Source organism: Schistocerca gregaria, chromosome 5 (genome assembly GCF_023897955.1).
Source record: "Schistocerca gregaria isolate iqSchGreg1 chromosome 5, iqSchGreg1.2, whole genome shotgun sequence".
Lineage (NCBI taxonomy): Eukaryota > Metazoa > Arthropoda > Insecta > Orthoptera > Acrididae > Schistocerca > Schistocerca gregaria.
This window is the reverse complement of record NC_064924.1, coordinates 73,631,891-73,654,020: the sequence shown is the minus strand read 5'-3', so window position 1 is coordinate 73,654,020 and position 22,130 is coordinate 73,631,891. Positions and strand designations below refer to the sequence as shown.

At 50.8% G+C, this 22,130-nt stretch overlaps 19 non-coding genes across 19 annotated transcripts; all 19 read left to right on the top strand.

The window, feature by feature from the left end:
• Window positions 1–309: 309 nt before the first annotated feature.
• LOC126274252 (5S ribosomal RNA) lies at window positions 310–428 on the top strand. Its single transcript, XR_007550078.1, has one exon. It is a non-coding gene; the product is annotated as a 5S ribosomal RNA (ribosomal RNA).
• Window positions 429–1,510: 1,082 nt separating this feature from the next.
• On the top strand, window positions 1,511–1,629 carry LOC126274085 (5S ribosomal RNA). Its single transcript, XR_007549913.1, has one exon. It is a non-coding gene; the product is annotated as a 5S ribosomal RNA (ribosomal RNA).
• A 1,062-nt stretch (window positions 1,630–2,691) lies between these two features.
• LOC126274246 (5S ribosomal RNA) lies at window positions 2,692–2,810 on the top strand. Its single transcript, XR_007550072.1, has one exon. It is a non-coding gene; the product is annotated as a 5S ribosomal RNA (ribosomal RNA).
• A 1,071-nt stretch (window positions 2,811–3,881) lies between these two features.
• On the top strand, window positions 3,882–4,000 carry LOC126274251 (5S ribosomal RNA). The gene has a single exon (XR_007550077.1). It is a non-coding gene; the product is annotated as a 5S ribosomal RNA (ribosomal RNA).
• Window positions 4,001–5,072: 1,072 nt separating this feature from the next.
• Window positions 5,073–5,191, top strand: LOC126274108 (5S ribosomal RNA). The gene has a single exon (XR_007549936.1). It is a non-coding gene; the product is annotated as a 5S ribosomal RNA (ribosomal RNA).
• A 1,062-nt stretch (window positions 5,192–6,253) lies between these two features.
• On the top strand, window positions 6,254–6,372 carry LOC126274182 (5S ribosomal RNA). Its single transcript, XR_007550009.1, has one exon. It is a non-coding gene; the product is annotated as a 5S ribosomal RNA (ribosomal RNA).
• A 1,074-nt stretch (window positions 6,373–7,446) lies between these two features.
• Window positions 7,447–7,565, top strand: LOC126274107 (5S ribosomal RNA). The gene has a single exon (XR_007549935.1). It is a non-coding gene; the product is annotated as a 5S ribosomal RNA (ribosomal RNA).
• A 1,072-nt stretch (window positions 7,566–8,637) lies between these two features.
• Window positions 8,638–8,756, top strand: LOC126274279 (5S ribosomal RNA). The gene has a single exon (XR_007550105.1). It is a non-coding gene; the product is annotated as a 5S ribosomal RNA (ribosomal RNA).
• A 1,072-nt stretch (window positions 8,757–9,828) lies between these two features.
• Window positions 9,829–9,947, top strand: LOC126274106 (5S ribosomal RNA). Its single transcript, XR_007549934.1, has one exon. It is a non-coding gene; the product is annotated as a 5S ribosomal RNA (ribosomal RNA).
• Window positions 9,948–11,018: 1,071 nt separating this feature from the next.
• Window positions 11,019–11,137, top strand: LOC126274250 (5S ribosomal RNA). Its single transcript, XR_007550076.1, has one exon. It is a non-coding gene; the product is annotated as a 5S ribosomal RNA (ribosomal RNA).
• A 1,062-nt stretch (window positions 11,138–12,199) lies between these two features.
• On the top strand, window positions 12,200–12,318 carry LOC126274105 (5S ribosomal RNA). The gene has a single exon (XR_007549933.1). It is a non-coding gene; the product is annotated as a 5S ribosomal RNA (ribosomal RNA).
• A 1,071-nt stretch (window positions 12,319–13,389) lies between these two features.
• Window positions 13,390–13,508, top strand: LOC126274273 (5S ribosomal RNA). Its single transcript, XR_007550099.1, has one exon. It is a non-coding gene; the product is annotated as a 5S ribosomal RNA (ribosomal RNA).
• A 1,071-nt stretch (window positions 13,509–14,579) lies between these two features.
• On the top strand, window positions 14,580–14,698 carry LOC126274104 (5S ribosomal RNA). Its single transcript, XR_007549932.1, has one exon. It is a non-coding gene; the product is annotated as a 5S ribosomal RNA (ribosomal RNA).
• Window positions 14,699–15,771: 1,073 nt separating this feature from the next.
• On the top strand, window positions 15,772–15,890 carry LOC126274103 (5S ribosomal RNA). Its single transcript, XR_007549931.1, has one exon. It is a non-coding gene; the product is annotated as a 5S ribosomal RNA (ribosomal RNA).
• A 1,072-nt stretch (window positions 15,891–16,962) lies between these two features.
• On the top strand, window positions 16,963–17,081 carry LOC126274138 (5S ribosomal RNA). The gene has a single exon (XR_007549965.1). It is a non-coding gene; the product is annotated as a 5S ribosomal RNA (ribosomal RNA).
• Window positions 17,082–18,152: 1,071 nt separating this feature from the next.
• LOC126274102 (5S ribosomal RNA) lies at window positions 18,153–18,271 on the top strand. Its single transcript, XR_007549930.1, has one exon. It is a non-coding gene; the product is annotated as a 5S ribosomal RNA (ribosomal RNA).
• A 1,073-nt stretch (window positions 18,272–19,344) lies between these two features.
• On the top strand, window positions 19,345–19,463 carry LOC126274101 (5S ribosomal RNA). Its single transcript, XR_007549929.1, has one exon. It is a non-coding gene; the product is annotated as a 5S ribosomal RNA (ribosomal RNA).
• A 1,072-nt stretch (window positions 19,464–20,535) lies between these two features.
• LOC126274137 (5S ribosomal RNA) lies at window positions 20,536–20,654 on the top strand. Its single transcript, XR_007549964.1, has one exon. It is a non-coding gene; the product is annotated as a 5S ribosomal RNA (ribosomal RNA).
• Window positions 20,655–21,726: 1,072 nt separating this feature from the next.
• LOC126274136 (5S ribosomal RNA) lies at window positions 21,727–21,845 on the top strand. The gene has a single exon (XR_007549963.1). It is a non-coding gene; the product is annotated as a 5S ribosomal RNA (ribosomal RNA).
• The last annotated feature ends 285 nt before the right edge of the window (window positions 21,846–22,130 follow it).

Here is a 22,130-nt window from a genome sequence, read left to right as displayed (position 1 = left end):
GTCGGGACAAGTCGGGAAGGAAGGGGACAGCCGAGAATGCACCGTGCGAATTACGCAAATATCTGGAAGCGCGACGCGTGTCAGGCAGGTGAGAACGCTTCCCTCGGTCCAGCAGGATACTGCCACACCCCGCGCAGTCCACCCGCCGCCCGGAAGACCTGCGCCGGATAACAATAAGAAGGTGCGTCTCCCGCGAGTGTCGAGGTGGAAGGACGTGCTTTGCATCAAATGTGCCACCGAAAATGGCGATTGCGTGTATTGGGAGGAGGGGCGAAGCCTTCTTCTTTCGTGCGGCTACAGTATAAGGACGCCAACGGCCATACCATGTTGAATACACCGGTTCTCGCCCGATCACCGAAGTTAAGCAACATCGGGCCCTGTTAGTACTTGGATGGGTGACCGCCTGGGAACACCAGGTGCTGTTGGCTCTCTCTCTGCTTTTAAATTTTATTTCACTACACCTGCCAGCCCTCTTTTCATACAGACTCTCAGGTGCGACAAAGATGCTCCCACAAGCCTTTTAAACTACTGTATTAAACGTAAGATGCGAAATTACAGTAATGAACTCAGTTTGAGCAAGAATGCGCCAAGGAAGGGTGGTAGGAACTCCTTGAAAGTAACGAAACACTGCGAATCGACAGATGTGCACTTGAAATGCGTCAGAGCCTACTGTTTTGTAGGAGCGCTAACTTCCAAAAACTAAATAATTAAATAAAAAACTAAAAAAACCGAAAATCAACTGTTCTGGTACGATCACGGACGATAAGCAACAACGCTAGTATTCGGATCGGTGACCGCCTGGGAAATCTGGAAAAGAGGGCTGGCAGGGGTAGCCAAAAAATGAAGACAGACAAAGTGTCTCTAGAAATAACAAGAGTATGACACGACAGGACTGTTCTGAAATACCCCAGGGCTTATAGTTTTGTAGCAGTGTACAATTGCAAATTTGTAAACAAAAATTTATCTTTCGCCGCTAGAAGAGATGGATGCTTTGTCGAACCGCCTGTGTCTTGTGTCCGTGTTTTCGCACCTTTTCACGGCACAGCACAGCGCTGCTCTAGTAGCTCCGAACGGCCGCACACGGCGCCTCGGACACGCCGGTCAGTCTGGCGCCAGTCTCGCAGATGTTTCTCGTGCTTGTGCTGTCATATGGACCACGACCCGAGCGGCAGCGAGCGGCAGTCGAGCAAAGTCGGGACAAGTCGGGACAAGTCGGGAAGGAAGGGGACAGCCGAGAATGCACCGTGCGAATTACGCAAATATCTGGAAGCGCGACGCGTGTCAGGCAGGTGAGAACGCTTCCCTCGGTCCAGCAGGACACTGCCACACCCCGCGCAGTCCACCCGCCGCCCGGAAGACCTGCGCCGGATAACAATAAGAAGGTGCGTCTCCCGCGAGTGTCGAGGTGGAAGGACGTGCTTTGCGTCAAATGTGCCACCGAAAATGGCGATTGCGTGTATTGGGAGGAGGGGCGAAGCCTTCTTCTGGCGTGCGACTACAGTATAAGGACGCCAACGGCCATACCATGTTGAATACACCGGTTCTCGTCCGATCACCGAAGTTAAGCAACATCGGGCCCTGTTAGTACTTGGATGGGTGACCACCTGGGAACACCAGGTGCTGTTGGCTCTCTCTCTGCTTTTAAATTTTATTTCACTACACCTGCCAGCCCTCTTTTCATACAGACTCTCAGGTGCGACAAAGATGCTCCCACAAGCATTTTAAACTACTTTATTAAACGTAAGATGCGAAATTACAGTAATGAACTCAGTTTGAGCAAGAATGCGCCAAGGAAGGGTGGTAGGAACTCCTTGAAAGTAACGAAACACTGCGAATCGACAGATGTGCACTTGAAATGCGTCAGAGCCTACTGTTTTGTAGGAGCGCTAACTTCCAAAAACTAAATAATTAAATAAAAAACTAAAAAAACCGAAAATCAACTGTTCTGGTACGATCACGGACGATAAGCAACAACGCTAGTATTCGGATCGGTGACCGCCTGGGAAATCTGGAAAAGAGGGCTGGCAGGGGTAGCCAAAAAATGAAGACAGACAAAGTGTCTCTAGAAATAACAAGAGTATGACACGACAGAACTGTTCTGAAATACCCCAGGGCTTATAGTTTTGTAGCAGTGTACAATTGCAAATTTGTAAACAAAAATTTATGTTTCGCCGCTAGAAGAGATGGATGCTTTGTCGAACCGCCTGTGTCTTGTGTCCGTGTTTTCGCTCCTTTTCACGGCACAGCACAGCGCTGCTCTAGTAGCTCCGAACGGCCGGACACGGCGCCTCAGACACGCCGGTCAGTCCGGCGCCAGTCTCGCAGATGTTTCTCGTGCTTGTGCTGTCATATGGACCACGACCCGAGCGGCAGCGAGCGGCAGTCGGGACAAGTCGGGAAGGAAGGGGACAGCCGAGAATGCACCGTGCGAATTACGCAAATATCTGGAAGCGCGACGCGTGTCAGGCAGGTGAGAACGCTTCCCTCGGTCCAGCAGGACACTGCCACACCCCGCGCAGTCCACCCGCCGCCCGGAAGACCTGCGCCGGATAACAATAAGAAGGTGCGTCTCCCGCGAGTGTCGAGGTGGAAGGACGTGCTTTGCGTCAAATGTGCCACCGAAAATGGCGATTGCGTGTATTTTGAGGAGGGGCGAAGCCTCCTTCTGGCGTGCGGCTACAGTATAAGGACGCCAACGGCCCTACCATGTTGAATACACCGGTTCTCGTCCGATCACCGAAGTTAAGCAACATCGGGCCCTGTTAGTACTTGGATGGGTGACCGCCTGGGAACACCAGGTGCTGTTGGCTCTCTCTCTGGTTTTAAATTTTATTTCACTACACCTGCCAGCCCTCTTTTCATACAGACTCTCAGGTGCGACAAAGATGCTCCCACAAGCCTTTTAAACTACTGTATTAAACGTAAGATGCGAAATTACAGTAATGAACTCAGTTTGAGCAAGAATGCGCCAAGGAAGGGTGGTAGGAACTCCTTGAAAGTAACGAAACACTGCGAATCGACAGATGTGCACTTGAAATGCGTCAGAGCCTACTGTTTTGTAGGAGCGCTAACTTCCAAAAACTAAATAATTAAATAAAAAACTAAAAAAACCGAAAATCAACTGTTCTGGTACGATCACGGACGATAAGCAACAACGCTAGTATTCGGATCGGTGACCGCCTGGGAAATCTGGAAAAGAGGGCTGGCAGGGGTAGCCAAAAAATGAAGACAGACAAAGTGTACTAGAAATAACAAGAGTATGACACGACAGGACTGTTCTGAAATACCCCAGGGCTTATAGTTTTGTAGCAGTGTACAATTGCAAATTTGTAAACAAAAATTTATCTTTCGCCGCTAGAAGAGATGGATGCTTTGTCGAACCGCCTGTGTCTTGTGTCCGTGTTTTCGCACCTTTTCACGGCACAGCACAGCGCTGCTCTAGTAGCTCCGAACGGCCGCACACGGCGCCTCGGACACGCCGGTCAGTCCGGCGCCAGTCTCGCAGATGTTTCTCGTGCTTGTGCTGTCATATGGACCACGACCCGAGCGGCAGCGAGCGGCAGTCGAGCAAAGTCGGGACAAGTCGGGAAGGAAGGGGACAGCCGAGAATGCACCGTGCGAATTACGCAAATATCTGGAAGCGCGACGCGTGTCAGGCAGGTGAGAACGCTTCCCTCGGTCCAGCAGGATACTGCCACACCCCGCGCAGTCCACCCGCCGCCCGGAAGACCTGCGCCGGATAACAATAAGAAGGTGCGTCTCCCACGAGTGTCGAGGTGGAAGGACGTGCTTTGCATCAAATGTGCCACCGAAAATGGCGATTGCGTGTATTGGGAGGAGGGGCGAAGCCTTCTTCTGGCGTGCGGCTACAGTATAAGGACGCCAACGGCCATACCATGTTGAATACACCGGTTCTCGCCCGATCACCGAAGTTAAGCAACATCGGGCCCTGTTAGTACTTGGATGGGTGACCGCCTGGGAACACCAGGTGCTGTTGGCTCTCTCTCTGCTTTTAAATTTTATTTCACTACACCTGCCAGCCCTCTTTTCATACAGACTCTCAGGTGCGACAAAGATGCTCCCACAAGCCTTTTAAACTACTGTATTAAACGTAAGATGCGAAATTACAGTAATGAACTCAGTTTGAGCAAGAATGCGCCAAGGAAGGGTGGTAGGAACTCCTTGAAAGTAACGAAACACTGCGAATCGACAGATGTGCACTTGAAATGCGTCAGAGCCTACTGTTTTGTAGGAGCGCTAACTTCCAAAAACTAAATAATTAAATAAAAAACTAAAAAAACCGAAAATCAACTGTTCTGGTACGATCACGGACGATAAGCAACAACGCTAGTATTCGGATCGGTGACCGCCTGGGAAATCTGGAAAAGAGGGCTGGCAGGGGTAGCCAAAAAATGAAGACAGACAAAGTGTCTCTAGAAATAACAAGAGTATGACACGACAGGACTGTTCTGAAATACCCCAGGGCTTATAGTTTTGTAGCAGTGTACAATTGCAAATTTGTAAACAAAAATTTATCTTTCGCCGCTAGAAGAGATGGATGCTTTGTCGAACCGCCTGTGTCTTGTGTCCGTGTTTTCGCACCTTTTCACGGCACAGCACAGCGCTGCTCTAGTAGCTCCGAACGGCCGCACACGGCGCCTCGGACACGCCGGTCAGTCTGGCGCCAGTCTCGCAGATGTTTCTCGTGCTTGTGCTGTCATATGGACCACGACCCGAGCGGCAGCGAGCGGCAGTCGAGCAAAGTCGGGACAAGTCGGGAAGGAAGGGGACAGCCGAGAATGCACCGTGCGAATTACGCAAATATCTGGAAGCGCGACGCGTGTCAGGCAGGTGAGAACGCTTCCCTCGGTCCAGCAGGACACTGCCACACCCCGCGCAGTCCACCCGCCGCCCGGAAGACCTGCGCCGGATAACAATAAGAAGGTGCGTCTCCCGCGAGTGTCGAGGTGGAAGGACGTGCTTTGCGTCAAATGTGCCACCGAAAATGGCGATTGCGTGTATTGGGAGGAGGGGCGAAGCCTCCTTCTGGCGTGCGGCTACAGTATAAGGACGCCAACGGCCATACCATGTTGAATACACCGGTTCTCGTCCGATCACCGAAGTTAAGCAACATCGGGCCCTGTTAGTACTTGGATGGGTGACCGCCTGGGAACACCAGGTGCTGTTGGCTCTCTCTCTGCTTCTAAATTTTATTTCACTACACCTGCCAGCCCTCTTTTCATACAGACTCTCAGGTGCGACAAAGATGCTCCCACAAGCATTTTAAACTACTGTATTAAACGTAAGATGCGAAATTACAGTAATGAACTCAGTTTGAGCAAGAATGCGCCAAGGAAGGGTGGTAGGAACTCCTTGAAAGTAACGAAACACTGCGAATCGACAGATGTGCACTTGAAATGCGTCAGAGCCTACTGTTTTGTAGGAGCGCTAACTTCCAAAAACTAAATAAATAAATAAAAAACTAAAAAAACCGAAAATCAACTGTTCTGGTACGATCACGGACGATAAGCAACAACGCTAGTATTCGGATCGGTGACCGCCTGGGAAATCTGGAAAAGAGGGCTGGCAGGGGTAGCCAAAAAATGAAGACAGACAAAGTGTCTCTAGAAATAACAAGAGTATGACACGACAGGACTGTTCTGAAATACCCCAGGGCTTATAGTTTTGTAGCAGTGTACAATTGCAAATTTGTAAACAAAAATTTATCTTTCGCCGCTAGAAGAGATGGATGCTTTGTCGAACCGCCTGTGTCTTGTGTCCGTGTTTTCGCACCTTTTCACGGCACAGCACAGCGCTGCTCTAGTAGCTCCGAACGGCCGCACACGGCGCCTCGGACACGCCGGTCAGTCCGGCGCCAGTCTCGCAGATGTTTCTCGTGCTTGTGCTGTCATATGGACCACGACCCGAGCGGCAGCGAGCGGCAGTCGGGACAAGTCGGGAAGGAAGGGGACAGCCGAGAATGCACCGTGCGAATTACGCAAATATCTGGAAGCGCGACGCGTGTCAGGCAGGTGAGAACGCTTCCCTCGGTCCAGCAGGACACTGCCACACCCCGCGCAGTCCACCCGCCGCCCGGAAGACCTGCGCCGGATAACAATAAGAAGGTGCGTCTCCCGCGAGTGTCGAGGTGGAAGGACGTGCTTTGCGTCAAATGTGCCACCGAAAATGGCGATTGCGTGTATTGGGAGGAGGGGCGAAGCCTTCTTCTGGCGTGCGACTACAGTATAAGGACGCCAACGGCCATACCATGTTGAATACACCGGTTCTCGTCCGATCACCGAAGTTAAGCAACATCGGGCCCTGTTAGTACTTGGATGGGTGACCGCCTGGGAACACCAGGTGCTGTTGGCGCTCTCTCTCTGCTTTTAAATTTTATTTCACTACACCTGCCAGCCCTCTTTTCATACAGACTCTCAGGTGCGACAAAGATGCTCCCACAAGCCTTTTAAACTACTGTATTAAACGTAAGATGCGAAATTACAGTAATGAACTCAGTTTGAGCAAGAATGCGCCAAGGAAGGGTGGTAGGAACTCCTTGAAAGTAACGAAACACTGCGAATCGACAGATGTGCACTTGAAATGCGTCAGAGCCTACTGTTTTGTAGGAGCGCTAACTTCCAAAAACTAAATAATTAAATAAAAAACTAAAAAAACCGAAAATCAACTGTTCTGGTACGATCACGGACGATAAGCAACAACGCTAGTATTCGGATCGGTGACCGCCTGGGAAATCTGGAAAAGAGGGCTGGCAGGGGTAGCCAAAAAATGAAGACAGACAAAGTGTCTCTAGAAATAACAAGAGTATGACACGACAGGACTGTTCTGAAATACCCCAGGGCTTATAGTTTTGTAGCAGTGTACAATTGCAAATTTGTAAACAAAAATTTATCTTTCGCCGCTAGAAGAGATGGATGCTTTGTCGAACCGCCTGTGTCTTGTGTCCGTGTTTTCGCACCTTTTCACGGCACAGCACAGCGCTGCTCTAGTAGCTCCGAACGGCCGCACATGGCGCCTCGGACACGCCGGTCAGTCCGGCGCCAGTCTCGCAGATGTTTCTCGTGCTTGTGCTGTCATATGGACCACGACCCGAGCGGCAGCGAGCGGCAGTCGAGCAAAGTCGGGACAAGTCGGGAAGGAAGGGGACAGCCGAGAATGCACCGTGCGAATTACGCAAATATCTGGAAGCGCGACGCGTGTCAGGCAGGTGAGAACGCTTCCCTCGGTCCAGCAGGACACTGCCACACCCCGCGCAGTCCACCCGCCGCCCGGAAGACCTGCGCCGGATAACAATAAGAAGGTGTGTCTCCCGCGAGTGTCGAGGTGGAAGAACGTGCTTTGCGTCAAATGTGCCACCGAAAATGGCGATTGCGTGTATTGGGAGGCGGGGCGAAGCCGCCTTCTGGCGTGCGGCTACAGTATAAGGACGCCAACGGCCATACCATGTTGAATACACCGGTTCTCGTCCGATCACCGAAGTTAAGCAACATCGGGCCCTGTTAGTACTTGGATGGGTGACCGCCTGGGAACACCAGGTGCTGTTGGCTCTCTCTCTGGTTTTAAATTTTATTTCACTACACCTGCCAGCCCTCTTTTCATACAGACTCTCAGGTGCGACAAAGATGCTCCCACAAGCCTTTTAAACTACTGTATTAAACGTAAGATGCGAAATTACAGTAATGAACTCAGTTTGAGCAAGAATGCGCCAAGGAAGGGTGGTAGGAACTCCTTGAAAGTAACGAAACACTGCGAATCGACAGATGTGCACTTGAAATGCGTCAGAGCCTACTGTTTTGTAGGAGCGCTAACTTCCAAAAACTAAATAATTAAATAAAAAACTAAAAAAACCGAAAATCAACTGTTCTGGTACGATCACGGACGATAAGCAACAACGCTAGTATTCGGATCGGTGACCGCCTGGGAAATCTGGAAAAGAGGGCTGGCAGGGGTAGCCAAAAAATGAAGACAGACAAAGTGTCTCTAGAAATAACAAGAGTATGACACGACAGGACTGTTCTGAAATACCCCAGGGCTTATAGTTTTGTAGCAGTGTACAATTGCAAATTTGTAAACAAAAATTTATCTTTCGCCGCTAGAAGAGATGGATGCTTTGTCGAACCGCCTGTGTCTTGTGTCCGTGTTTTCGCACCTTTTCACGGCACAGCACAGCGCTGCTCTAGTAGCTCCGAACGGCCGCACACGGCGCCTCGGACACGCCGCTCAGTCCGGCGCCAGTCTCGCAGATGTTTCTCGTGCTTGTGCTGTCATATGGACCACGACCCGAGCGGCAGCGAGCGGCAGTCGAGCAAAGTCGGGACAAGTCGGGAAGGAAGGGGACAGCCGAGAATGCACCGTGCGAATTACGCAAATATCTGGAAGCGCGACGCGTGTCAGGCAGGTGAGAACGCTTCCCTCGGTCCAGCAGGACACTGCCACACCCCGCGCAGTCCACCCGCCGCCCGGAAGACCTGCGCCGGATAACAATAAGAAGGTGCGTCTCCCGCGAGTGTCGAGGTGGAAGGACGTGCTTTGCGTCAAATGTGCCACCGAAAATGGCGATTGCGTGTATTGGGAGGAGGGGCGAAGCCTTCTTCTGGCGTGCGGCTACAGTATAAGGACGCCAACGGCCATACCATGTTGAATACACCGGTTCTCGTCCGATCACCGAAGTTAAGCAACATCGGGCCCTGTTAGTACTTGGATGGGTGACCGCCTGGGAACACCAGGTTCTGTTGGCTCTCTCTCTGCTTTTAAATTTTATTTCACTACACCTGCCAGCCCTCTTTTCTTACAGACTCTCAGGTGCGACAAAGATGCTCCCACAAGCCTTTTAAACTACTGTATTAAACGTAAGATGCGAAATTACAGTAATGAACTCAGTTTGAGCAAGAATGCGCCAAGGAAGGGTGGTAGGAACTCCTTGAAAGTAACGAAACACTGCGAATCGACAGATGTGCACTTGAAATGCGTCAGAGCCTACTGTTTTGTAGGAGCGCTAACTTCCAAAAACTAAATAATTAAATAAAAAACTAAAAAAACCGAAAATCAACTGTTCTGGTACGATCACGGACGATAAGCAACAACGCTAGTATTCGGATCGGTGACCGCCTGGGAAATCTGGAAAAGAGGGCTGGCAGGGGTAGCCAAAAAATGAAGACAGACAAAGTGTCTCTAGAAATAACAAGAGTATGACACGACAGGACTGTTCTGAAATACCCCAGGGCTTATAGTTTTGTAGCAGTGTACAATTGCAAATTTGTAAACAAAAATTTATCTTTCGCCGCTAGAAGAGATGGATGCTTTGTCGAACCGCCTGTGTCTTGTGTCCGTGTTTTCGCACCTTTTCACGGCACAGCACAGCGCTGCTCTAGTAGCTCCGAACGGCCGCACACGGCGCCTCGGACACGCCGGTCAGTCTGGCGCCAGTCTCGCAGATGTTTCTCGTGCTTGTGCTGTCATATGGACCACGACCCGAGCGGCAGCGAGCGGCAGTCGAGCAAAGTCGGGACAAGTCGGGAAGGAAGGGGACAGCCGAGAATGCACCGTGCGAATTACGCAAATATCTGGAAGCGCGACGCGTGTCAGGCAGGTGAGAACGCTTCCCTCGGTCCAGCAGGACACTGCCACACCCCGCGCAGTCCACCCGCCGCCCGGAAGACCTGCGCCGGATAACAATAAGAAGGTGCGTCTCCCGCGAGTGTCGAGGTGGAAGGACGTGCTTTGCGTCAAATGTGCCACCGAAAATGGCGATTGCGTGTATTGGGAGGAGGGGCGAAGCCTTCTTCTGGCGTGCGACTACAGTATAAGGACGCCAACGGCCATACCATGTTGAATACACCGGTTCTCGTCCGATCACCGAAGTTAAGCAACATCGGGCCCTGTTAGTACTTGGATGGGTGACCGCCTGGGAACACCAGGTGCTGTTGGCTCTCTCTCTGCTTTTAAATTTTATTTCACTACACCTGCCAGCCCTCTTTTCATACAGACTCTCAGGTGCGACAAAGATGCTCCCACAAGCATTTTAAACTACTGTATTAAACGTAAGATGCGAAATTACAGTAATGAACTCAGTTTGAGCAAGAATGCGCCAAGGAAGGGTGGTAGGAACTCCTTGAAAGTAACGAAACACTGCGAATCGACAGATGTGCACTTGAAATGCGTCAGAGCCTACTGTTTTGTAGGAGCGCTAACTTCCAAAAACTAAATAATTAAATAAAAAACTAAAAAAACCGAAAATCAACTGTTCTGGTACGATCACGGACGATAAGCAACAACGCTAGTATTCGGATCGGTGACCGCCTGGGAAATCTGGAAAAGAGGGCTGGCAGGGGTAGCCAAAAAATGAAGACAGACAAAGTGTACTAGAAATAACAAGAGTATGACACGACAGGACTGTTCTGAAATACCCCAGGGCTTATAGTTTTGTAGCAGTGTACAATTGCAAATTTGTAAACAAAAATTTATCTTTCGCCGCTAGAAGAGATGGATGCTTTGTCGAACCGCCTGTGTCTTGTGTCCGTGTTTTCGCACCTTTTCACGGCACAGCACAGCGCTGCTCTAGTAGCTCCGAACGGCCGCACACGGCGCCTCGGACACGCCGGTCAGTCCGGCGCCAGTCTCGCAGATGTTTCTCGTGCTTGTGCTGTCATATGGACCACGACCCGAGCGGCAGCGAGCGGCAGTCGAGCAAAGTCGGGACAAGTCGGGAAGGAAGGGGACAGCCGAGAATGCACCGTGCGAATTACGCAAATATCTGGAAGCGCGACGCGTGTCAGGCAGGTGAGAACGCTTCCCTCGGTCCAGCAGGATACTGCCACACCCCGCGCAGTCCACCCGCCGCCCGGAAGACCTGCGCCGGATAACAATAAGAAGGTGCGTCTCCCGCGAGTGCCGAGGTGGAAGGACGTGCTTTGCATCAAATGTGCCACCGAAAATGGCGATTGCGTGTATTGGGAGGAGGGGCGAAGCCTTCTTCTGGCGTGCGGCTACAGTATAAGGACGCCAACGGCCATACCATGTTGAATACACCGGTTCTCGCCCGATCACCGAAGTTAAGCAACATCGGGCCCTGTTAGTACTTGGATGGGTGACCGCCTGGGAACACCAGGTGCTGTTGGCTCTCTCTCTGCTTTTAAATTTTATTTCACTACACCTGCCAGCCCTCTTTTCATACAGACTCTCAGGTGCGACAAAGATGCTCCCACAAGCCTTTTAAACTACTGTATTAAACGTAAGATGCGAAATTACAGTAATGAACTCAGTTTGAGCAAGAATGCGCCAAGGAAGGGTGGTAGGAACTCCTTGAAAGTAACGAAACACTGCGAATCGACAGATGTGCACTTGAAATGCGTCAGAGCCTACTGTTTTGTAGGAGCGCTAACTTCCAAAAACTAAATAATTAAATAAAAAACTAAAAAAACCGAAAATCAACTGTTCTGGTACGATCACGGACGATAAGCAACAACGCTAGTATTCGGATCGGTGACCGCCTGGGAAATCTGGAAAAGAGGGCTGGCAGGGGTAGCCAAAAAATGAAGACAGACAAAGTGTCTCTAGAAATAACAAGAGTATGACACGACAGAACTGTTCTGAAATACCCCAGGGCTTATAGTTTTGTAGCAGTGTACAATTGCAAATTTGTAAACAAAAATTTATGTTTCGCCGCTAGAAGAGATGGATGCTTTGTCGAACCGCCTGTGTCTTGTGTCCGTGTTTTCGCACCTTTTCACGGCACAGCACAGCGCTGCTCTAGTAGCTCCGAACGGCCGCACACGGCGCCTCGGACACGCCGGTCAGTCCGGCGCCAGTCTCGCAGATGTTTCTCGTGCTTGTGCTGTCATATGGACTACGACTCGAGCGGCAGTCGAGCAAAGTCGGGACAAGTCGGGAAGGAAGGGGACAGCCAAGAATGCACCGTGCGAATTACGCAAATATCTGGAAGCGCGACGCGTGTCAGGCAGGTGAGAACGCTTCCCTCGGTCCAGCAGGACACTGCCACACCCCGCGCAGTCCACCCGCCGCCCGGAAGACCTGCGCCGGATAACAATAAGAAGGTGCGTCTCCCGCGAGTGTCGAGGTGGAAGGACGCGCTTTGCGTCAAATGTGCCACCGAAAATGGCGATTGCGTGTATTGGGAGGAGGGGCGAAGCCTTCTTCTGGCGTGCGGCTACAGTATAAGGACGCCAACGGCCATACCATGTTGAATACACCGGTTCTCGTCCGATCACCGAAGTTAAGCAACATCGGGCCCTGTTAGTACTTGGATGGGTGACCGCCTGGGAACACCAGGTGCTGTTGGCTCTCTCTCTGCTTTTAAATTTTATTTCACTACACCTGCCAGCCCTCTTTTCATACAGACTCTCAGGTGCGACAAAGATGCTCCCACAAGCCTTTTAAACTACTGTATTAAACGTAAGATGCGAAATTACAGTAATGAACTCAGTTTGAGCAAGAATGCGCCAAGGAAGGGTGGTAGGAACTCCTTGAAAGTAACGAAACACTGCGAATCGACAGATGTGCACTTGAAATGCGTCAGAGCCTACTGTTTTGTAGGAGCGCTAACTTCCAAAAACTAAATAATTAAATAAAAAACTAAAAAACCGAAAATCAACTGTTCTGGTACGATCACGTACGATAAGCAACAACGCTAGTATTCGGATCGGTGACCGCCTGGGAAATCTGGAAAAGAGGGCTGGCAGGGGTAGCCAAAAAATGTAGACAGACAAAGTGTCTCTAGAAATAACAAGAGTATGACACGACAGGACTGTTCTGAAATACCCCAGGGCTTATAGTTTTGTAGCAGTGTACAATTGCAAATTTGTAAACAAAAATTTATCTTTCGCCGCTAGAAGAGATGGATGCTTTGTCGAACCGCCTGTGTCTTGTGTCCGTGTTTTCGCACCTTTTCACGGCACAGCACAGCGCTGCTCTAGTAGCTCCGAACGGCCACACACGGCGCCTCGGACACGCCGGCCAGTCCGGCGCCAGTCTCGCAGATGTTTCTCGTGCTTGTGCTGTCATATGGACCACGACCCGAGCGGCAGCGAGCGGCAGTCGAGCAAAGTCGGGACAAGTCGGGAAGGAAGGGGACAGCCGAGAATGCACCGTGCGAATTACGCAAATATCTGGAAGCGCGACGCGTGTCAGGCAGGTGAGAACGCTTCCCTCGGTCCAGCAGGACACTGCCACACCCCGCGCAGTCCACCCGCCGCCCGGAAGACCTGCGCCGGATAACAATAAGAAGGTGCGTCTCCCGCGAGTGTCGAGGTGGAAGGACGTGCTTTGCGTCAAATGTGCCACCGAAAATGGCGATTGCGTGTATTGGGAGGAGGGGCGAAGCCTTCTTCTGGCGTGCGGCTACAGTATAAGGACGCCAACGGCCATACCATGTTGAATACACCGGTTCTCGTCCGATCACCGAAGTTAAGCAACATCGGGCCCTGTTAGTACTTGGATGGGTGACCGCCTGGAAACACCAGGTGCTGTTGGCTCTCTCTCTGCTTTTAAATTTTATTTCACTACACCTGCCAGCCCTCTTTTCATACAGACTCTCAGGTGCGACAAAGATGCTCCCACAAGCCTTTTAAACTACTGTATTAAACGTAAGATGCGAAATTACAGTAATGAACTCAGTTTGAGCAAGAATGCGCCAAGGAAGGGTGGTAGGAACTCCTTGAAAGTAACGAAACACTGCGAATCGACAGATGTGCACTTGAAATGCGTCAGAGCCTACTGTTTTGTAGGAGCGCTAACTTCCAAAAACTAAATAATTGAATAAAAAACTAAAAAAACCGAAAATCAACTGTTCTGGTACGATCACGGACGATAAGCAACAACGCTAGTATTCGGATCGGTGACCGCCTGGGAAATCTGGAAAAGAGGGCTGGCAGGGGTAGCCAAAAAATGAAGACAGACAAAGTGTACTAGAAATAACAAGAGTATGACACGACAGGACTGTTCTGAAATACCCCAGGGCTTATAGTTTTGTAGCAGTGTACAATTGCAAATTTGTAAACAAAAATTTATCTTTCGCCGCTAGAAGAGATGGATGCTTTGTCGAACCGCCTGTGTCTTGTGTCCGTGTTTTCGCACCTTTTCACGGCACAGCACAGCGCTGCTCTAGTAGCTCCGAACGGCCGCACACGGCGCCTCGGACACGCCGGTCAGTCCGGCGCCAGTCTCGCAGATGTTTCTCGTGCTTGTGCTGTCATATGGACCACGACCCGAGCGGCAGCGAGCGGCAGTCGACCAAAGTCGGGACAAGTCGGGAAGGAAGGGGACAGCCGAGAATGCACCGTGCGAATTACGCAAATATCTGGAAGCGCGACGCGTGTCAGGCAGGTGAGAACGCTTCCCTCGGTCCAGCAGGACACTGCCACACCCCGCGCAGTCCACCCGCCGCCCGGAAGACCTGCGCCGGATAACAATAAGAAGGTGCGTCTCCCGCGAGTGTCGAGGTGGAAGGACGTGCTTTGCGTCAAATGTGCCACCGAAAATGGCGATTGCGTGTATTGGGAGGAGGGGCGAAGCCTTCTTCTGGCGTGCGACTACAGTATAAGGACGCCAACGGCCATACCATGTTGAATACACCGGTTCTCGTCCGATCACCGAAGTTAAGCAACATCGGGCCCTGTTAGTACTTGGATGGGTGACCGCCTGGGAACACCAGGTGCTGTTGGCTCTCTCTCTCTGCTTTTAAATTTTATTTCACTACACCTGCCAGCCCTCTTTTCATACAGACTCTCAGGTGCGACAAAGATGCTCCCACAAGCCTTTTAAACTACTGTATTAAACGTAAGATGCGAAATTACAGTAATGAACTCAGTTTGAGCAAGAATGCGCCAAGGAAGGGTGGTAGGAACTCCTTGAAAGTAACGAAACACTGCGAATCGACAGATGTGCACTTGAAATGCGTCAGAGCCTACTATTTTGTAGGAGCGCTAACTTCCAAAAACTAAATAATTAAATAAAAAACTAAAAAAACCGAAAATCAACTGTTCTGGTACGATCACGGACGATAAGCAACAACGCTAGTATTCGGATCGGTGACCGCCTGGGAAATCTGGAAAAGAGGGCTGGCAGGGGTAGCCAAAAAATGAAGACAGACAAAGTGTACTAGAAATAACAAGAGTATGACACGACAGAACTGTTCTGATATACCCCAGGGCTTATAGTTTTGTAGCAGTGTACAATTGCAAATTTGTAAACAAAAATTTATCTTTCGCCGCTAGAAGAGATGGATGCTTTGTCGAACCGCCTGTGTCTTGTGTCCGTGTTTTCGCACCTTTTCACGGCACAGCACAGCGCTGCTCTAGTAGCTCCGAACGGCCGCACACGGCGCCTCGGACACGCCGGTCAGTCCGGCGCCAGTCTCGCAGATGTTTCTCGTGCTTGTGCTGTCATATGGACCACGACCCGAGCGGCAGCGAGCGGCAGTCGACCAAAGTCGGGACAAGTCGGGAAGGAAGGGGACAGCCGAGAATGCACCGTGCGAATTACGCAAATATCTGGAAGCGCGACGCGTGTCAGGCAGGTGAGAACGCTTCCCTCGGTCCAGCAGGACACTGCCACACCCCGCGCAGTCCACCCGCCGCCCGGAAGACCTGCGCCGGATAACAATAAGAAGGTGCGTCTCCCGCGAGTGTCGAGGTGGAAGGACGTGCTTTGCGTCAAATGTGCCACCGAAAATGGCGATTGCGTGTATTGGGAGGAGGGGCGAAGCCTTCTTCTGGCGTGCGGCTACAGTATAAGGACGCCAACGGCCATACCATGTTGAATACACCGGTTCTCGTCCGATCACCGAAGTTAAGCAACATCGGGCCCTGTTAGTACTTGGATGGGTGACCGCCTGGGAACACCAGGTGCTGTTGGCTCTCTCTCTGCTTTTAAATTTTATTTCACTACACCTGCCAGCCCTCTTTTCATACAGACTCTCAGGTGCGACAAACATGCTCCCACAAGCCTTTTAAACTACTGTATTAAACGTAAGATGCGAAATTACAGTAATGAACTCAGTTTGAGCAAGAATGCGCCAAGGAAGGGTGGTAGGAACTCCTTGAAAGTAACGAAACACTGCGAATCGACAGATGTGCACTTGAAATGCGTCAGAGCCTACTGTTTTGTAGGAGCGCTAACTTCCAAAAACTAAATAATTAAATAAAAAACTAAAAAAACCGAAAATCAACTGTTCTGGTACGATCACGGACGATAAGCAACAACGCTAGTATTCGGATCGGTGACCGCCTGGGAAATCTGGAAAAGAGGGCTGGCAGGGGTAGCCAAAAAATGAAGACAGACAAAGTGTCTCTAGAAATAACAAGAGTATGACACGACAGGACTGTTCTGAAATACCCCAGGGCTTATAGTTTTGTAGCAGTGTACAATTGCAAATTTGTAAACAAAAATTTATCTTTCGCCGCTAGAAGAGATGGATGCTTTGTCGAACCGCCTGTGTCTTGTGTCCGTGTTTTCGCACCTTTTCACGGCACAGCACAGCGCTGCTCTAGTAGCTCCGAACGGCCGCACACGGCGCCTCGGACACGCCGGTCAGTCCGGCGCCAGTCTCGCAGATGTTTCTCGTGCTTGTGCTGTCATATGGACCACGACCCGAGCGGCAGCGAGCGGCAGTCGAGCAAAGTCGGGACAAGTCGGGAAGGAAGGGGACAGCCGAGAATGCACCGTGCGAATTACGCAAATATCTGGAAGCGCGACGCGTTTCAGGCAGGTGAGAACGCTTCCCTCGGTCCAGCAGGACACTGCCACACCCCGCGCAGTCCACCCGCCGCCCGGAAGACCTGCGCCGGATAACAATAAGAAGGTGCGTCTCCCGCGAGTGTCGAGGTGGAAGGACGTGCTTTGCGTCAAATGTGCCACCGAAAATGGCGATTGCGTGTATTGGGAGGAGGGGCGAAGCCTTCTTCTGGCGTGTGGCTACAGTATAAGGACGCCAACGGCCATACCATGTTGAATACACCGGTTCTCGTCTGATCACCGAAGTTAAGCAACATCGGGCCCTGTTAGTACTTGGATGGGTGACCGCCTGGGAACACCAGGTGCTGTTGGCTCTCTCTCTGCTTTTAAATTTTATTTCACTACACCTGCCAGCCCTCTTTTCATACAGACTCTCAGGTGCGACAAAGATGCTCCCACAAGCCTTTTAAACTACTGTATTAAACGTAAGATGCGAAATTACAGTAATGAACTCAGTTTGAGCAAGAATGCCCCAAGGAAGGGTGGTAGGAACTCCTTGAAAGTAACGAAACACTGCGAATCGACAGATGTGCACTTGAAATGCGTCAGAGCCTACTGTTTTGTAGGAGCGCTAACTTCCAAAAACTAAATAATTAAATAAAAAACTAAAAAAACCGAAAATCAACTGTTCTGGTACGATCACGGACGATAAGCAACAACGCTAGTATTCGGATCGGTGACCGCCTGGGAAATCTGGAAAAGAGGGCTGGCAGGGGTAGCCAAAAAATGAAGACAGACAAAGTGTACTAGAAATAACAAGAGTATGACACGACAGAACTGTTCTGAAATACCCCAGGGCTTATAGTTTTGTAGCAGTGTACAATTGCAAATTTGTAAACAAAAATTTATCTTTCGCCGCTAGAAGAGATGGATGCTTTGTCGAACCGCCTGTGTCTTGTGTCCGTGTTTTCGCACCTTTTCACGGCACAGCACAGCGCTGCTCTAGTAGCTCCGAACGGCCGCACACGGCGCCTCGGACACGCCGGTCAGTCCGGCGCCAGTCTCGCAGATGTTTCTCGTGCTTGTGCTGTCATATGGACCACGACCCGAGCGGCAGCGAGCGGCAGTCGAGCAAAGTCGGGACAAGTCGGGAAGGAAGGGGACAGCCGAGAATGCACCGTGCGAATTACGCAAATATCTGGAAGCGCGACGCGTGTCAGGCAGGTGAGAACGCTTCCCTCGGTCCAGCAGGACACTGCCACACCCCGCGCAGTCCACCCGCCGCCCGGAAGACCTGCGCCGGATAACAATAAGAAGGTGCGTCTCCCGCGAGTGTCGAGGTGGAAGGACGTGCTTTGCGTCAAATGTGCCACCGAAAATGGCGATTGCGTGTATTGGGAGGAGGGGCGAAGCCTTCTTCTGGCGTGCGACTACAGTATAAGGACGCCAACGGCCATACCATGTTGAATACACCGGTTCTCGTCCGATCACCGAAGTTAAGCAACATCGGGCCCTGTTAGTACTTGGATGGGTGACCGCCTGGGAACACCAGGTGCTGTTGGCTCTCTCTCTCTGCTTTTAAATTTTATTTCACTACACCTGCCAGCCCTCTTTTCATACAGACTCTCAGGTGCGACAAAGATGCTCCCACAAGCCTTTTAAACTACTGTATTAAACGTAAGATGCGAAATTACAGTAATGAACTCAGTTTGAGCAAGAATGCGCCAAGGAAGGGTGGTAGGAACTCCTTGAAAGTAACGAAACACTGCGAATCGACAGATGTGCACTTGAAATGCGTCAGAGCCTACTATTTTGTAGGAGCGCTAACTTCCAAAAACTAAATAATTAAATAAAAAACTAAAAAAACCGAAAATCAACTGTTCTGGTACGATCACGGACGATAAGCAACAACGCTAGTATTCGGATCGGTGACCGCCTGGGAAATCTGGAAAAGAGGGCTGGCAGGGGTAGCCAAAAAATGAAGACAGACAAAGTGTACTAGAAATAACAAGAGTATGACACGACAGAACTGTTCTGATATACCCCAGGGCTTATAGTTTTGTAGCAGTGTACAATTGCAAATTTGTAAACAAAAATTTATCTTTCGCCGCTAGAAGAGATGGATGCTTTGTCGAACCGCCTGTGTCTTGTGTCCGTGTTTTCGCACCTTTTCACGGCACAGCACAGCGCTGCTCTAGTAGCTCCGAACGGCCGCACACGGCGCCTCGGACACGCCGGTCAGTCCGGCGCCAGTCTCGCAGATGTTTCTCGTGCTTGTGCTGTCATATGGACCACGACCCGAGCGGCAGCGAGCGGCAGTCGACCAAAGTCGGGACAAGTCGGGAAGGAAGGGGACAGCCGAGAATGCACCGTGCGAATTACGCAAATATCTGGAAGCGCGACGCGTGTCAGGCAGGTGAGAACGCTTCCCTCGGTCCAGCAGGACACTGCCACACCCCGCGCAGTCCACCCGCCGCCCGGAAGACCTGCGCCGGATAACAATAAGAAGGTGCGTCTCCCGCGAGTGTCGAGGTGGAAGGACGTGCTTTGCGTCAAATGTGCCACCGAAAATGGCGATTGCGTGTATTGGGAGGAGGGGCGAAGCCTTCTTCTGGCGTGCGGCTACAGTATAAGGACGCCAACGGCCATACCATGTTGAATACACCGGTTCTCGTCCGATCACCGAAGTTAAGCAACATCGGGCCCTGTTAGTACTTGGATGGGTGACCGCCTGGGAACACCAGGTGCTGTTGGCTCTCTCTCTGCTTTTAAATTTTATTTCACTACACCTGCCAGCCCTCTTTTCATACAGACTCTCAGGTGCGACAAAGATGCTCCCACAAGCCTTTTAAACTACTGTATTAAACGTAAGATGCGAAATTACAGTAATGAACTCAGTTTGAGCAAGAATGCGCCAAGGAAGGGTGGTAGGAACTCCTTGAAAGTAACGAAACACTGCGAATCGACAGATGTGCACTTGAAATGCGTCAGAGCCTACTGTTTTGTAGGAGCGCTAACTTCCAAAAACTAAATAATTAAATAAAAAACTAAAAAAACCGAAAATCAACTGTTCTGGTACGATCACGGACGATAAGCAACAACGCTAGTATTCGGATCGGTGACCGCCTGGGAAATCTGGAAAAGAGGGCTGGCAGGGGTAGCCAAAAAATGAAGACAGACAAAGTGTCTCTAGAAATAACAAGAGTATGACACGACAGGACTGTTCTGAAATACCCCAGGGCTTATAGTTTTGTAGCAGTGTACAATTGCAAATTTGTAAACAAAAATTTATCTTTCGCCGCTAGAAGAGATGGATGCTTTGTCGAACCGCCTGTGTCTTGTGTCCGTGTTTTCGCACCTTTTCACGGCACAGCACAGCGCTGCTCTAGTAGCTCCGAACGGCCGCACACGGCGCCTCGGACACGCCGGTCAGTCCGGCGCCAGTCTCGCAGATGTTTCTCGTGCTTGTGCTGTCATATGGACCACGACCCGAGCGGCAGCGAGCGGCAGTCGAGCAAAGTCGGGACAAGTCGGGAAGGAAGGGGACAGCCGAGAATGCACCGTGCGAATTACGCAAATATCTGGAAGCGCGACGCGTTTCAGGCAGGTGAGAACGCTTCCCTCGGTCCAGCAGGACACTGCCACACCCCGCGCAGTCCACCCGCCGCCCGGAAGACCTGCGCCGGATAACAATAAGAAGGTGCGTCTCCCGCGAGTGTCGAGGTGGAAGGACGTGCTTTGCGTCAAATGTGCCACCGAAAATGGCGATTGCGTGTATTGGGAGGAGGGGCGAAGCCTTCTTCTGGCGTGTGGCTACAGTATAAGGACGCCAACGGCCATACCATGTTGAATACACCGGTTCTCGTCTGATCACCGAAGTTAAGCAACATCGGGCCCTGTTAGTACTTGGATGGGTGACCGCCTGGGAACACCAGGTGCTGTTGGCTCTCTCTCTGCTTTTAAATTTTATTTCACTACACCTGCCAGCCCTCTTTTCATACAGACTCTCAGGTGCGACAAAGATGCTCCCACAAGCCTTTTAAACTACTGTATTAAACGTAAGATGCGAAATTACAGTAATGAACTCAGTTTGAGCAAGAATGCGCCAAGGAAGGGTGGTAGGAACTCCTTGAAAGTAACGAAACACTGCGAATCGACAGATGTGCACTTGAAATGCGTCAGAGCCTACTGTTTTGTAGGAGCGCTAACTTCCAAAAACTAAATAATTAAATAAAAAACTAAAAAAACCGAAAATCAACTGTTCTGGTACGATCACGGACGATAAGCAACAACGCTAGTATTCGGATCGGTGACCGCCTGGGAAATCTGGAAAAGAGGGCTGGCAGGGGTAGCCAAAAAATGAAGACAGACAAAGTGTCTCTAGAAATAACAAGAGTATGACACGACAGGACTGTTCTGAAATACCCCAGGGCTTATAGTTTTGTAGCAGTGTACAATTGCAAATTTGTAAACAAAAATTTATCTTTCGCCGCTAGAAGAGATGGATGCTTTGTCGAACCGCCTGTGTCTTGTGTCCGTGTTTTCGCACCTTTTCACGGCACAGCACAGCGCTGCTCTAGTAGCTCCGAACGGCCGCACACGGCGCCTCGGACACGCCGGTCAGTCCGGCGCCAGTCTCGCAGATGTTTCTCGTGCTTGTGCTGTCATATGGACCACGACCCGAGCGGCAGCGAGCGGCAGTCGACCAAAGTCGGGACAAGTCGGGAAGGAAGGGGACAGCCGAGAATGCACCGTGCGAATTACGCAAATATCTGGAAGCGCGACGCGTTTCAGGCAGGTGAGAACGCTTCCCTCGGTCCAGCAGGACACTGCCACACCCCGCGCAGTCCACCCGCCGCCCGGAAGACCTGCGCCGGATAACAATAAGAAGGTGCGTCTCCCGCGAGTGTCGAGGTGGAAGGACGTGCTTTGCGTCAAATGTGCCACCGAAAATGGCGATTGCGTGTATTGGGAGGAGGGGCGAAGCCTTCTTCTGGCGTGTGGCTACAGTATAAGGACGCCAACGGCCATACCATGTTGAATACACCGGTTCTCGTCTGATCACCGAAGTTAAGCAACATCGGGCCCTGTTAGTACTTGGATGGGTGACCGCCTGGGAACACCAGGTGCTGTTGGCTCTCTCTCTGCTTTTAAATTTTATTTCACTACACCTGCCAGCCCTCTTTTCATACAGACTCTCAGGTGCGACAAAGATGCTCCCACAAGCCTTTTAAACTACTGTATTAAACGTAAGATGCGAAATTACAGTAATGAACTCAGTTTGAGCAAGAATGCGCCAAGGAAGGGTGGTAGGAACTCCTTGAAAGTAACGAAACACTGCGAATCGACAGATGTGCACTTGAAATGCGTCAGAGCCTACTGTTTTGTAGGAGCGCTAACTTCCAAAAACTAAATAATTAAAT